The sequence below is a fragment of the Rhinoderma darwinii genome, chromosome 1 (assembly GCF_050947455.1).
Source record: "Rhinoderma darwinii isolate aRhiDar2 chromosome 1, aRhiDar2.hap1, whole genome shotgun sequence".
NCBI classification, from domain to species: Eukaryota; Metazoa; Chordata; class Amphibia; order Anura; family Rhinodermatidae; genus Rhinoderma; species Rhinoderma darwinii.
The window spans coordinates 517,280,063-517,292,985 of NC_134687.1; positions in this window are offsets into that span (position 1 = coordinate 517,280,063).

Consider the following 12,923-nt stretch of genomic DNA (forward strand, 5'->3'; position numbering starts at 1 on the left):
CCATCAATAGCTGATGTGTCTCCCGGGACCCACAAATCAGCTGTTTTGAAGGGGCCGCAGCACTCGTACGAGAGCTGCTTCCCCTTCATTTCACTACTCGCTCACACTGTGAATCACCGACACCGATTCACAGTGTGACCGGAATGAAGGGGAGCAGCTCTCGTACGAGTGCTGCGGCCCCTTCAAAACAGCTGATTGGCAGGTCCCGGGAGTCGGACCCCGCCAGTCAGGGCTAATCTTACCTTCCTCTTCAGCCGCGGCGGTAGTTCTGTCGTCTCGATGCTGTGCGCGGCGCATAGCGCTGAGACGTCATGCGCTGCGCACAGCGCTTGACGTCAGGACCTCCGCTGCGATCCGGAACCAGGAAGGTAAGTACAGTCTGTTACTATAGTAACTTTTTATTGATGTGGTGCGGGGGGCCGTGGGCCCCCCTGGCTTCGGGGCCCAGTCGCAATTGCGACCGCTGCGACCCCTAATGCTACGCCAGTGGGTATGGACAAGTCAAAGCTGCAAATTAATGTCATGGCAAAATAATTAAAAATATTGTCAAAAGATCAGACTGAAGGTGTAGGAAAATTATTCCATCCATATATACCTGTGATGTGGTTGAAAGTGCCCTCTAGAATTGAGCAACATTCACTTGGCTGCTGTGGTAGTCAGATCCTGAACTCAGATCGATATACGCAGGTGGATGTTATGTGCCTCAATCAAAGCCTGATAGGACAACGCCTGATCATGTGCACTATTAGGACAAAGGGATGTCATATAGGGTGAGCCCCCCCCCCCCCCCCCCGTCTATGAGCCAAAGAGGAAAGTCGCTGACCAGAAGTGGCTCTCACTCTAGCGAACTTGAGCCATCGATTTATTACATGGACCGCCATATATCTGGATGGCTGCCTTGTAACACTACATATCGCCTGCAAGGGAAATGCACAGCTGACTGAATCTTCCCCTGGCAAAAAATTTTTATTTCCAGAGGTTTAAGGAGCCGGCTCTCAGATTAAAGGGGTTGCTATAATGACGCAACTCCATTCACCCGAGACAACCATATTAACTACTGTATACTTACAGAAATATGCCCCATGCAGCTAGAACATAAATGTACATAGTTGTGTTTTATGACAGATCACGCTGTATAACACTGTGTCAGTCCAATTCTTCTGAAATGACGGAGCTGAAATCACCAGCTCCCTGTCATAAAGAATGCTAAACACATTGCTCAAAGTTAGCATTGTGTTTATCACTGGGACACATACGCAGGAAGCTTCATTCCTGAGTTCGACTAGCATCAACAGATCACTATTACCTGTGATCTGCATACAAAGGAATGGTGGGATAACACATCTCATCCCAGCTTACCCCAGCCCCAGGGGGAAAAAAAAGTAAAACAAAAAAAAGTCTACAAAAATTGAAAAAGTAAAAATAATAATAAAAAAAATGAATTAAAAGCTAGAGAAATAAAAAATAAGTTTCTCCCAAGACGCCTGCACCACCATCATGACATGGACTCATTTTACATGGACTTCATAGACCCATATAATAATGCATTTATATATCAGAATATATGTTATATTAAATCCACACAATCTATTACAGCTCACTTGTTTAGTCTCCATAGCTCCGACCCTATCTGCACTCACACCTACAATAAAAATTTACGTACACGGGTGCTTTGTGCCCATTTACAGATCTCACATACTACCCAAAGCCAAGAAGCATTCTGGAAAAAACATGGAGACCTCTGTTGTCAGGCATTATAACAATGATGTACTGTAGGTTGGGAAAAGTACACTTATTCAATATTGTTTTACACAGTAGAGGGCTAGGATTATTTAGTGGAATACATTTCTCTAGCTTAACTAAGAAGATTCAATTACAAAAGGGAAAAAAAAAAAGAAAATATGCATTTTCACCACTATTTCCCCATTTTTCTCTATATAAGACTTGAAAAATTAAAAGATACTTGCTCTGTTTTGGTATCATATTAAAGCCCCATCTGTGCCCCCTCCCCCCAAAAATTAATTTGGCCAAATGTATAAAATGAAAAAACAAATAGGATAAGTAAACTACATTAGTGCTAAATCTGTACGTGAACACGTATTATGTCAGTTTTTTCAATTTCTTTTTTTAGCTGGGTAGGCAACCCAAAATTACCAACATGGGCAGAAAACTGCATCTTTATTCTTCATTTGTCTATAAAACAGCATAAAGAAATTGAGTATTACAGTTGAGTATTCAATCCAATTACACAAGCAATCCTGACATGTAACACAAACATCGCTCTTTTTACAAAAAAAAACACCAATTTCTCTATTTTTTTTCCCTTTAGCCCCTTCAGGACACAGCTATATAATGTTTTGAGGACATTTTTTTCATTTTTTTTCATTGGTGCATTCCAAGGACAATAACTCTATAAAAAATGTCGTCGACGTAGCTGTTTTTTTACAGGATGAGTTGTGCTTTTTAAAGGAACCATTGTGTGGGGTACATACAAAAACTTTTATTGCTTTGGTTAGGGGGACTGGAAAAAAAATGCAACTCCCACATAGTTTTTGGGGATTCGTTTTTACGCCATTCACCATGCCATAAAAATAACAGGTTAAGTGTAGTCTGTGGGTTAAAACAATTACAGCGATACCAAATTTATATAGTTTTTGTTACTTACTTTATTGTTTTACTACTTTTGCACATTAAAAACTTTTTTTTTTTTTTAATTCATTTGTTCCTGTGTTGCCACATTCTGAGAGTCATAATGGTTTGCTTTGTAATGAAGCCTAAGCCTGCAGTCACAAGCGGCAGATTTTGTTGCAGAAATTTCTGCTACTGAAAATTGATTCCATTCATGTAACGGCTCATTCTATGCTTGCAGGCTCCTGGTGCTGCCCCCTTGTTCCTCTATTTGGCATCCAGCGGAAACAATTTCTTCACTGATTCCTAACGCACGTGTTGACCCTGCTATTCTTAAAGGGCCAGCGCGCCCCCCTGCTAGCACATCTACAACCCGATACTAGGGCTGACAGTACAGTTTGCTTTGGCCATGGACCCCACTGACATGACCCTGCCCGGAAATCCTGGCTCAGGAATTATCCAGGCAATGAGTTCAACAGGAACAGCTGTGGTAACTACTTCAAAACATCTCGTCTCAACTACACTCCTGTCATCCCTACTCCTGCATCACCTGTGACGCCACCACCTCTAACTACTGCAAGTAGTCCTGGATTACATTTACCTACCCCTCCAAGCTATGATGGCAACCCCAAGTCCCGTAGCGAGTTCTTGAACCAATGTACTATCCACTTTGAGATGTTGGGACATCAATTTTCTTCTGAGCAAGCTAAGGTTGCCTACATCCCTTCTCTGTTGTCTGTTGAGTTGTTGGCCTGGGCATCTCCTCTATAGGAACAGAACAACCCTGTCATGCGCAACATCCAAGCCTTACTGACTACCTTCAGAAAGGTGTTTAAAGAACCTGGTCGGGCATCATCGGCGGCTTTGTTCTCTACTGTGGGTCAACATGCAATCCAGTTCCGCACGCTGGCAATTGAACTCCAATAGGACAAATAATCTATTGTTGCTACCTTTTGGGAGGGTCTGGCGAGTCGCATCAAAGATGAGTTGGCTGGCCAGGATCTTCCAACCTCCTTGGATGAGTTAATTTCATTGGGAACCCGTATTGACATACATTTCAATAAGAGTCAATGAGAATCTAATTATGCCAGTCGGGTACCTAGATTGGCACCAACATTTCAGAGACCTCTACTTTCCTCCACTTCCGCTTCTCCGGACGGACCATGCATTTTCTAAACAACTCTTGTAAAGGATCTGCCAGGCACAGCTTCGGGGTTAACTCCCAGAACTAATCAGTCAGCACCTGAGAATACATCCCTGAGACTGACTCCTGCTTCCACCATTCAGGCTGGCAGGCTTAGGAGTGGGAGAGCCTATCGTAACCTGGCCAGACTCAGCTAGCTCCCGCCCTCGGTCTATTTAAGCCTGCACTTCCTGTCCCTTGGTGCTTGTGATTCTTTCCTTGTGGTTTCCTGGCCCAGCTACAGCTCCTGCTATTTTTGATCCTGCTCCATACAGACCCTGGCTTACCGACTACTCTTCTGCTTTTCGTTTTGTACCTCGCACACTCCTGGCTTGACTCGGCTCGTTCACCACTCTGGTTGCTCACGGTGTTGCCGTGGGCAACGGCCCCTTTTCCTTGCTTGTGTTCCTTTGTATGTTTGTCGTGTTTGTCGTGCACTTACTGAGCGCAGGGACCGCCGCCCAGTTGTACCCCGTCGCCTAGGGCGGGTCGTTGCAAGTAGGCAGGGACAGAGTGGCGGGTAGATTAGGGCTCACTTGTCCGTCTCCCTACCCCCTGCCATTACATAATCACAAGCCCATACCTAGTCTACCCCTGGTCCCTGACACCACTATGGACCCCCGTGAGACCCTGGCTCAGCAAATGCAGGGTCTCTCCCTACAGGTCCAGGCCCTGGCTCAGAGGGTCAACCAGCCTGATGCTACCCTGGTAGTTCCCCTCACCGCATCTCTTGAACCCCACCTCAAGTTGCCCGACCGGTTCTCAGGGGACCGGAGGGCTTTCTTCTCCTTTCGGGAGAGTTGTAGGCTTTACTTTCGTTTAAAGCCTCATTCCTCAGGTTCTGAGAGCCAGCGGGTGGGTATAATTATGTCCCGGCTCCAGGAAGGGCCCCAAGAGTGGGCCTTCTCCTTGGCTCCTGACGCCCCTGAACTTTCCTCCGTTGATTGTTTCTTTTCTGCTCTCGGACTTATTTATGACGAGACTGACAGGACTGCCTTTGCCGAGAGTCAGCTGGTGACCTTAAGTCAGGGTAAGAGACCTGTTGAGGAGTATTGCTCTGACTTTCGGAAGTGGTGCGTAGCTTCTCTGTGGAATGACCCTGCCTTAAGGTGCCAGTTTAGGTTGGGTCTGTCGAATGCCCTGAAAGACCTGCTAGTTAGCTATCCCTCTTCTGACTCCCTAGACCAGGTTATGGCTTTAGCGGTACGACTTGACCGACGTCTCAGGGAACGACAACGTGAACGTTTATGTGTTTTCTCCTCCGACTCCCCCATGATGCCTCCCGAAGCTCCGTTGCTTCGTTCCTCCCCGAAAGATTCAGAGATACCTATGCAACTCGGGGCCTCCGTGTCCCCCCAACAACGTAGAGAATTCTGCAGGAAGAATGGTCTCTGCTTCTACTGTGGGGACGACAAGCATCAAGTGAACAACTGTCCTAAGCGTAAGATTGCAGCCAGAGAACTTCCGCGTCTAAGTGATCATCGTGGAGGTCACTTGGGCGCACAGGTATTTCCCGTAAATATGAAACGTATTAAGATCTTGCTTCCCTTTCAGGTCTCTTTTGGTGGTAGGTCTGCTACCGGCAGTGCCTTCGTGGATTCAGGGTCCTCTACTAATATCATGTCTGTGGAATTTGCTATGTCCCTTGCTATGCCTCTGATTGATTTGCCTAAACCTGTCCCGGTAGTGGGTATCGACTCCACTCCTCTTGCTAATGGTTATTTTACACAGCATACCCCTGTTTTTGAACTCCTTGTTTTCTCCATGCACTTGGAGCAATGCTCTGTACTGTTGATGCAGGGATTATCGTACGATTTGGTTCTAGGTCTTCCCTGGTTGCAGTTGCATAATCCCACGTTTGACTGGAATACTGGGGAGCTTACCAAATGGGGTAATGAATGTTGTACGTCATGTTTTTCTGTTAATTCTATTTCTCCCCCTAAGGAGGCGAATACGCTACCCGAGTTTGTTCAGGACTTCGCTGATGTTTTCTCTAGGGAGGCCTCCGAAGTGTTACCTCCTCATAGAGAATACGATTGCGCTATCGAATTGGTACCAGGAGCTAAGCTTCCTAAGGGTAGGATATTTAATCTTTCTTGTCCCGAACGTGAAGCTATGAGAGTGTATATCCAGGAATCCCTGGCCAAGGGTTACATTCGTCCCTCTTCTTCTCCGGTAGGTGCTGGCTTCTTCTTCGTGGGGAAGAAGGATGGTGGTCTTAGGCCATGCATTGACTACCGTAGCCTGAATAAGGTCACGGTAAGGAACCAGTATCCCCTTCCTTTGATTCCTGATCTCTTTAATCAGGTTCAGGGGGCCCAATGGTTTTCTAAATTGGATCTACGGGGGGCGTATAACCTTATTCGCATCAAAGAGGGGGATGAGTGGAAGACTGCGTTTAACACGCCCGAAGGCCATTTCGAATACCTCGTCATGCCCTTTGGGTTGTGTAATGCCCCTGCGGTCTTCCAGAATTTCATAAATGAGATTTTGAGAAATTACCTGGGGATTTTTCTGGTAGTGTACCTTGATGACATACTGGTGTTTTCCAAGGACTGGTCCTCCCACATTGAGCATGTCAGGAAGGTGCTCCAGGTCCTTCGGGAAAACAAACTGTTTGCCAAAACCGAAAAATGTGTGTTTGGGGTACAGGAGATTCCATTTTTGGGTCAAATCCTCACTCCTCATGAATTCCGCATGGACCCCGCCAAGGTTCAGGCTGTGGCGGAATGGGTCCAACCTGCCTCCCTGAAGGCGTTACAGTGTTTTTTGGGGTTCGCTAATTATTACAGGAGATTTATTGATAACTTCTCGGTCATCGCTAAGCCCCTTACGGACCTCACTCGCAAAGGTGCTGATCTCCTCCACTGGCCTCCTGAGGCTGTCCAGGCTTTTGAGGTCCTTAAGAAGTGCTTTGTCTCGGCCCCGGTGCTGGTTCAGCCCAACCAAATGGAGCCATTTATCGTGGAAGTTGACGCATCTGAGGTGGGAGTGGGGGCTGTCTTGTCCCAGGGTACCAGGTCCCTCACCCATCTCCGCCCCTGTGCCTACTTCTCCAGGAAGTTTTCGCCAACTGAAAGTAACTATGATATTGGTAACCGCGAACTCTTAGCCATTAAATGGGCATTTGAAGAGTGGCGCCACTTCCTGGAGGGGGCTAGGCACCAGGTAACGGTCCTTACCGACCACAAGAATCTGGTTTTCCTAGAATCTGCCCGGAGGCTAAACCCGAGACAAGCTCGATGGGCGTTATTTATTACCAGATTCAATTTTTTGGTTACCTATAAGGCTGGGTCTAAAAATATTAAGGCTGATGCACTGTCGCGTAGCTTCATGGCCAGCCCTCCTTCGGAGGAAGATCTTGCTTGTATTTTGCCTCCAGGTATAATCATTTCCTCGATCGATTCTGATTTAGTCTCTGATATTGCTGCTGATCAAGGTGCAGCTCCTGGGAACCTTCCTGAGAACAAGCTGTTTGTTCCCCTGCAATTCCGGCTAAGGGTACTTAGGGAAAATCATGACTCCGCACTATCTGGCCATCCAGGCATCCTGGGTACCAAACACCTCATTTCCAGAAATTATTGGTGGCCTGGGTTGCCTAAAGACGTTAAGGCCTACGTCGCAGCTTGTGAGGTTTGTGCTAGGTCCAAGACTCCCAGGTCCCGACCAGCGGGCTTACTGCGTTCGTTGCCCATTCCCCAGAGACCTTGGACACATATCTCCATGGATTTTATCACCGATTTGCCTCCATCCCAAGGCAAGTCGGTGGTGTGGGTGGTGGTGGACCGCTTCAGTAAGATGTGCCACTTTGTGCCCCTCAAGAAACTACCCAACGCCAAAACGTTGGCTACCTTGTTTGTTAAACACATCCTGCGTCTCCATGGGGTCCCTGTCAATATTGTTTCGGACAGAGGGGTACAATTTGTTTCATTGTTTTGGAGAGCCTTCTGTATGAAGTTGGGGATTGATCTGTCCTTCTCCTCTGCCTTCCATCCTGAAACCAATGGCCAAACGGAGAGGACTAATCAATCTCTAGAACAATACTTAAGGTGTTTTGTCTCTGACTGTCAATTTGATTGGGTCTCTTTCATTCCCCTCGCCGAATTTTCCCTTAATAACCGGGTCAGTAACTCGTCAGGGGTCTCTCCTTTTTTTTGTAATTTTGGGTTTAATCCACGGTTCTCCTCCGTTTCACCTGGTAGTTCCAACAATCTCGAGGTCGTTCATCGGGAACTGTGCACAGTCTGGGCCCAGGTTCAGAAAAACCTAGAGGTGTCCCAGAGCGTACAAAAAACTCAGGCTGATAAAAAACGTTCTGATAACCCCCTGTTTATGGTCGGGGATCTGGTGTGGTTGTCGTCTAGGAACTTGCGTCTCAAGGTTCCGTCCAAGAAGTTTGCTCCCCTGTTTATTGGGCCGTATAAGGTCATTGAGGTCCTCAATCCTGTCTCCTTCCGGCTGGAGTTACCCCCGTCTTTTCGGATACACGACGTGTTTCATGCCTCCCTCCTCAAACGCTGCTCCCCGTCCTTGGCTCCCTCGAGGAGACCTCCTGTTCCCATCCTCACCCCTGAGGGGGTGGAATTCGAGGTGGCCAGGATTGTGGACAGCAAGATGGTCCAAGGCTCCCTCCAGTACCTGGTCCATTGGAGAGGATACGGGCCCGAGGAGAGGACTTGGGTACCCGCCCGGGATGTTCACGCTGGGGTATTGGTCAGGAGGTTCCACCTGCATTTCCCCAGTAAGCCAGGTCCACTTAGAAAGGGTCCGGTGGCCCCTCATAAAAGGGGGGGTACTGTAAAGGATCTGCCAGGCACAGCTTCGGGGGTTAACTCCCAGAACTAATCAGTCAGCACCTGAGAATACATCCCTGAGACTGACTCCTGCTTCCACCATTCAGGCTGGCAGGCTTAGGAGTGGGAGAGCCTATCGTAACCTGGCCAGACTCAGCTAGCTCCCGCCCTTGGTCTATTTAAGCCTGCACTTCCTGTCCCTCGGTGCTTGTGATTCTTTCCTTGTGGTTTCCTGGCCCAGCTACAGCTCCTGCTATTTTTGATCCTGCTCCATACAGACCCTGGCTTACCGACTACTCTTCTGCTTTTCGTTTTGTACCTCGCACACTCCTGGCTTGACTCGGCTCGTTCACCACTCTGGTTGCTCACGGTGTTGCCGTGGGCAACGGCCCCTTTTCCTTGCTTGTGTTCCTTTGTATGTTTGTCGTGTTTGTCGTGCACTTACTGAGCGCAGGGACCGCCGCCCAGTTGTACCCCGTCGCCTAGGGCGGGTCGTTGCAAGTAGGCAGGGACAGAGTGGCGGGTAGATTAGGGCTCACTTGTCCGTCTCCCTACCCCCTGCCATTACAACTCTCTAGTAAAGTCGGAGAGGCTACACTAGGCAGTGAATCTGACTCTCAGAAAATGACAATACCTGTCAGTTTGTCTACTGCTGGAGTTTGCTTCACTGTACCAGCATTTCTAGTTCTGCGGGGAATTTTCTCTGCCAATCCCTGGCTATAAGATCCCAGTACTCCAATTGGATAAGTCACTATCAATCTCCCCTGTGGATGGGAACTTAATTTCTGAGGCTAACCACCAAGTGAGGGAACCTATTTCCATGCATGTGGGAGCACCCCACTGCAAACAATTTCATTCTATGTGCTGAAAAGTTTCATCAGTGCTCTGCTTCTGGGTCTACCCTGGCTTCGAAAACATTCACCTGTCATAAATTGTACTACAGCTCAGATTACCAGTTTGGGTGAAACCTGTCATTCGCAATGTCTGCCAGACATTTAGCCTCCCATGCCTTGAGTTATGGAACCTCCCCTGGAGGTGTTATCGAAACCCTATATCAGCTATGCAGATGTATTTTGCAAACGGCAAGCAGAGACCCTTCCTTCTCATAGATCGTACAATTGTGCCATTGATTTGGTAGCCAATTCTACTCCTCCTTATTCAGGGTATACTCTTTGTCTGTCACTGAGACAGAAGCTATGTCTCAATACATTAGAGAAAACCTGGAGAGAGGTTTCATCTGCAAATCTTCTTCACCAGCTGGAGCTGGGGTTATTTTTGTTGAGAAAAAATATGGAACTCTAATCCCTTGTATTGACTATCGCGGGCTAAATTAAATCACAGTAATAACAAATACCCACTGCCATTGATTTTGGAACACTTTGTCTATAAGGGGCTAAAATTTTCATTAAGTTAGATGTACGGGGTACTTACAATCTGATCCATATTCGTGAGGGCGATGAATGGAAAACTGCATTCATCACGAGAAATGGACATTTTGAGTATCTGGTTATGCCCTTTGCCCTTAGTAATGCTCCTGCGGTCGTTCAAGAATTTGTAAATTATATATTTCGTAATCTTACGTACAGCTGTGTTATTGTTTATCTGGATGATAATCTTGCTTTTTCCCCATATGTCTTTATACCCATCACAAGTATGTCTGGCTTTGCAATGCCTAAGAGAGAATCACCTCTATGCCAAACTTAAAAAATTCCTCTTCGAGAGTTCCAGTCTGCCTTTCAAAGGATGCATCTCTACTTAGGGACTTTTATCGTAAGAGGATGTAAGAAGGGGTACCGTAATGGCTCCCTTGCTCCCCCTGCCGGAGTTCTATGTTTGCCGGCGCCATCCTCTTGCTCATCTCTGTTCAGCTTTAGCCGCCGACAATTTCCACTTGACCTGCTATAAAAGCTCCTCCTGCTTTGGTAATCATTCACAGAGCAATTTGGTTGCTACATTCCTAGATTTCCAAGTTATCTTGCTTCTGTATTCCCATGTACCATCCTTCAGCCTGTTTTTGATCATCCGTGCCTGCTCAGCCCTATTCCTAGTTCACCGTGTTGATCCTCTGCCAACTACCCAGAACTTTTGCTATGTTATACCATGTTGAACCTCTGCCGCCTGCCCAGACCTATAGCTATGTTTACTATTCTGCCTTCTCCAAAGTCAGCTGTTACTAGGGGTGACTACTTTGGGGCTAGCGACCTGGGGTTCCCGCGAAGCAAACTACACATCCCTGTACAAGAGTTAGAGGGTGAAGATTGGGGGTTCCTTTAGACTTCGCTCCTCGGAGTAGCCCAAAGTCAAATACCTTGGTGACAAGGAGAGTTCACACTACCCCCTGCTGACACAACTAGAGCCCGGTCCTAGGGCTGTCATTACAATTCATCTGAATGGAACTTGCAGAAATCCATGTGCCTGCTGCAGAAACAACCCCATTCAGATGAATAAATCGAAATTTTAATTTGCAGAAATTTCTGCAACAAAATCTGCCACATGGGACTGCATCCTTACAGACCCATCTCAATCCACGCCTGGAAATGTTTGAGTTATACGTTAAAACCACACTGCTTAGGTAATATTAACTACAAGGAGTTCCATGTAAACCCTATAATCCTTATTATATCAATGTTCCAGTGTGGTCCACTGAAAGGTTACAAAATGAAAGTTATAATCTGATTTGATGTAATATTTAACACCTTCATTTGTTCCACTGCGCTAGTTTTGAAAGGATTCCCTTTGTGTTCATTTAGAAATCAGTTATTTAGTAGAGTTTTCATACTAACGTATTCTGATGAAGAGAACCCCTTTCCATAAACCATAAAAGGGTACTCACACATGTAGCAGATTTGTTGCAGATTTTCCACAGCGATTCTGCAGTAAAATGCGCACATGCTCTGATTTCTGTACGGAAAATGTTTAGCAGCATGTGGAAGAGATTTTTTAAAATCTTATCCACTTGCAAATCCAGACGGAAAATCTGCAACAAATCTGGTATGTGTGCAGAGGGCCTTAATGCGTATGGACATCATAGAGGAGATATACCCACTCATATTCCCCCATTTGAATAGATAGAATGTTAGGTGGGATTCATACACAGCGTTTTGCTGCATTTATCGTGTTTTCTTCGTTTACATTTTTCACAGTGTTTTTGTAGATAAAAAATACTGCCATCAGATGTTACTCTAAAGTCTGTAGTAAATAAGTGAAAAGCCTACATACAAAGCGTTTTTGTTTGTGGTGTGTTTGTGGCATTTTTGTTGTCTGTGACTTTTTATAAAATGCACATGCTTTGGGTATGATGTTTTTTCTAGATTTTTTTCTCACAAGGTTCTCTATAGGACTTGAAAAATGGCAGAAAAAAACGTGTGTTTAAAATGTTTCAAAATAAAAAACGGCATGAAAGTTTGAAATTCATTGTGGTTTTGCAAGCATTTAAATAGGTTTAAAAAATTGTGTGTTCGAAAGAGACCTTAGGGTAAGTGCACACGATAACTGCAATTACGTCTGAAATTACGGAGCTGTTTTCAGGAGAAAACAGCTCCTGAATTTCAGACGTAATTGCATGTACTCGCGTTTTGCGGGGCGTCTTTTATGGACGTAATTTGGAGCTGTTCTTCATTGGAGTCAATGAAAAACGGCTCCAATTACGTCTCTAGAAGTGTCCTGCACTTCTTTTGACGAGGCTGTAATTTTACGCGCCGTCTTTTGACAGCGACGCGTAAAATGACAGGTCGTCGGCACAGTACATCGTAAAGCCCATTGAAAGTAATGGGCAGATGTTTGGTGACGGATTAGAGCAGTTTTTTCAGACGTAATTCGAGGTGTAAAACGCCTCCATCACGTCTGAAAATAGGTTGTGTGAACCCGGCCTAACATTTTTCCCCGCAGCTTCACCTGGCTAATCACTGAGAGTTTCTGAAGCCAGAGCCACGGTGATCAGCTAATAGCCGATCAGCTTCAATATGAAAAAGGGGTTGCCTTCATAAAACAGCCCCTGCATAGATTGATTATGAAGACTGATGGGATATAGCCAGCAGGACTTCAAAAATGTTAATTCACCAGATCAAAATACGCAAAGATCACCATTTTTCTTTTTGAATAAGAGCTTGTATTATTTAAAAAAATATATATTTTACAGTCATAAAAAATAAATAAAAGCAAGAACTTTACTGCCCATGTTTGGGTTATTTCATAGCAAGCAGCTCTTCCAAGTGTGAAGGATGATTTATTTGCTTATATTCTCTGTATAAAATTACATTGTGAATTATCAAGCAGGATGCCGAATTACTAAGATATGTACTATGTGAAAGTGATGATAA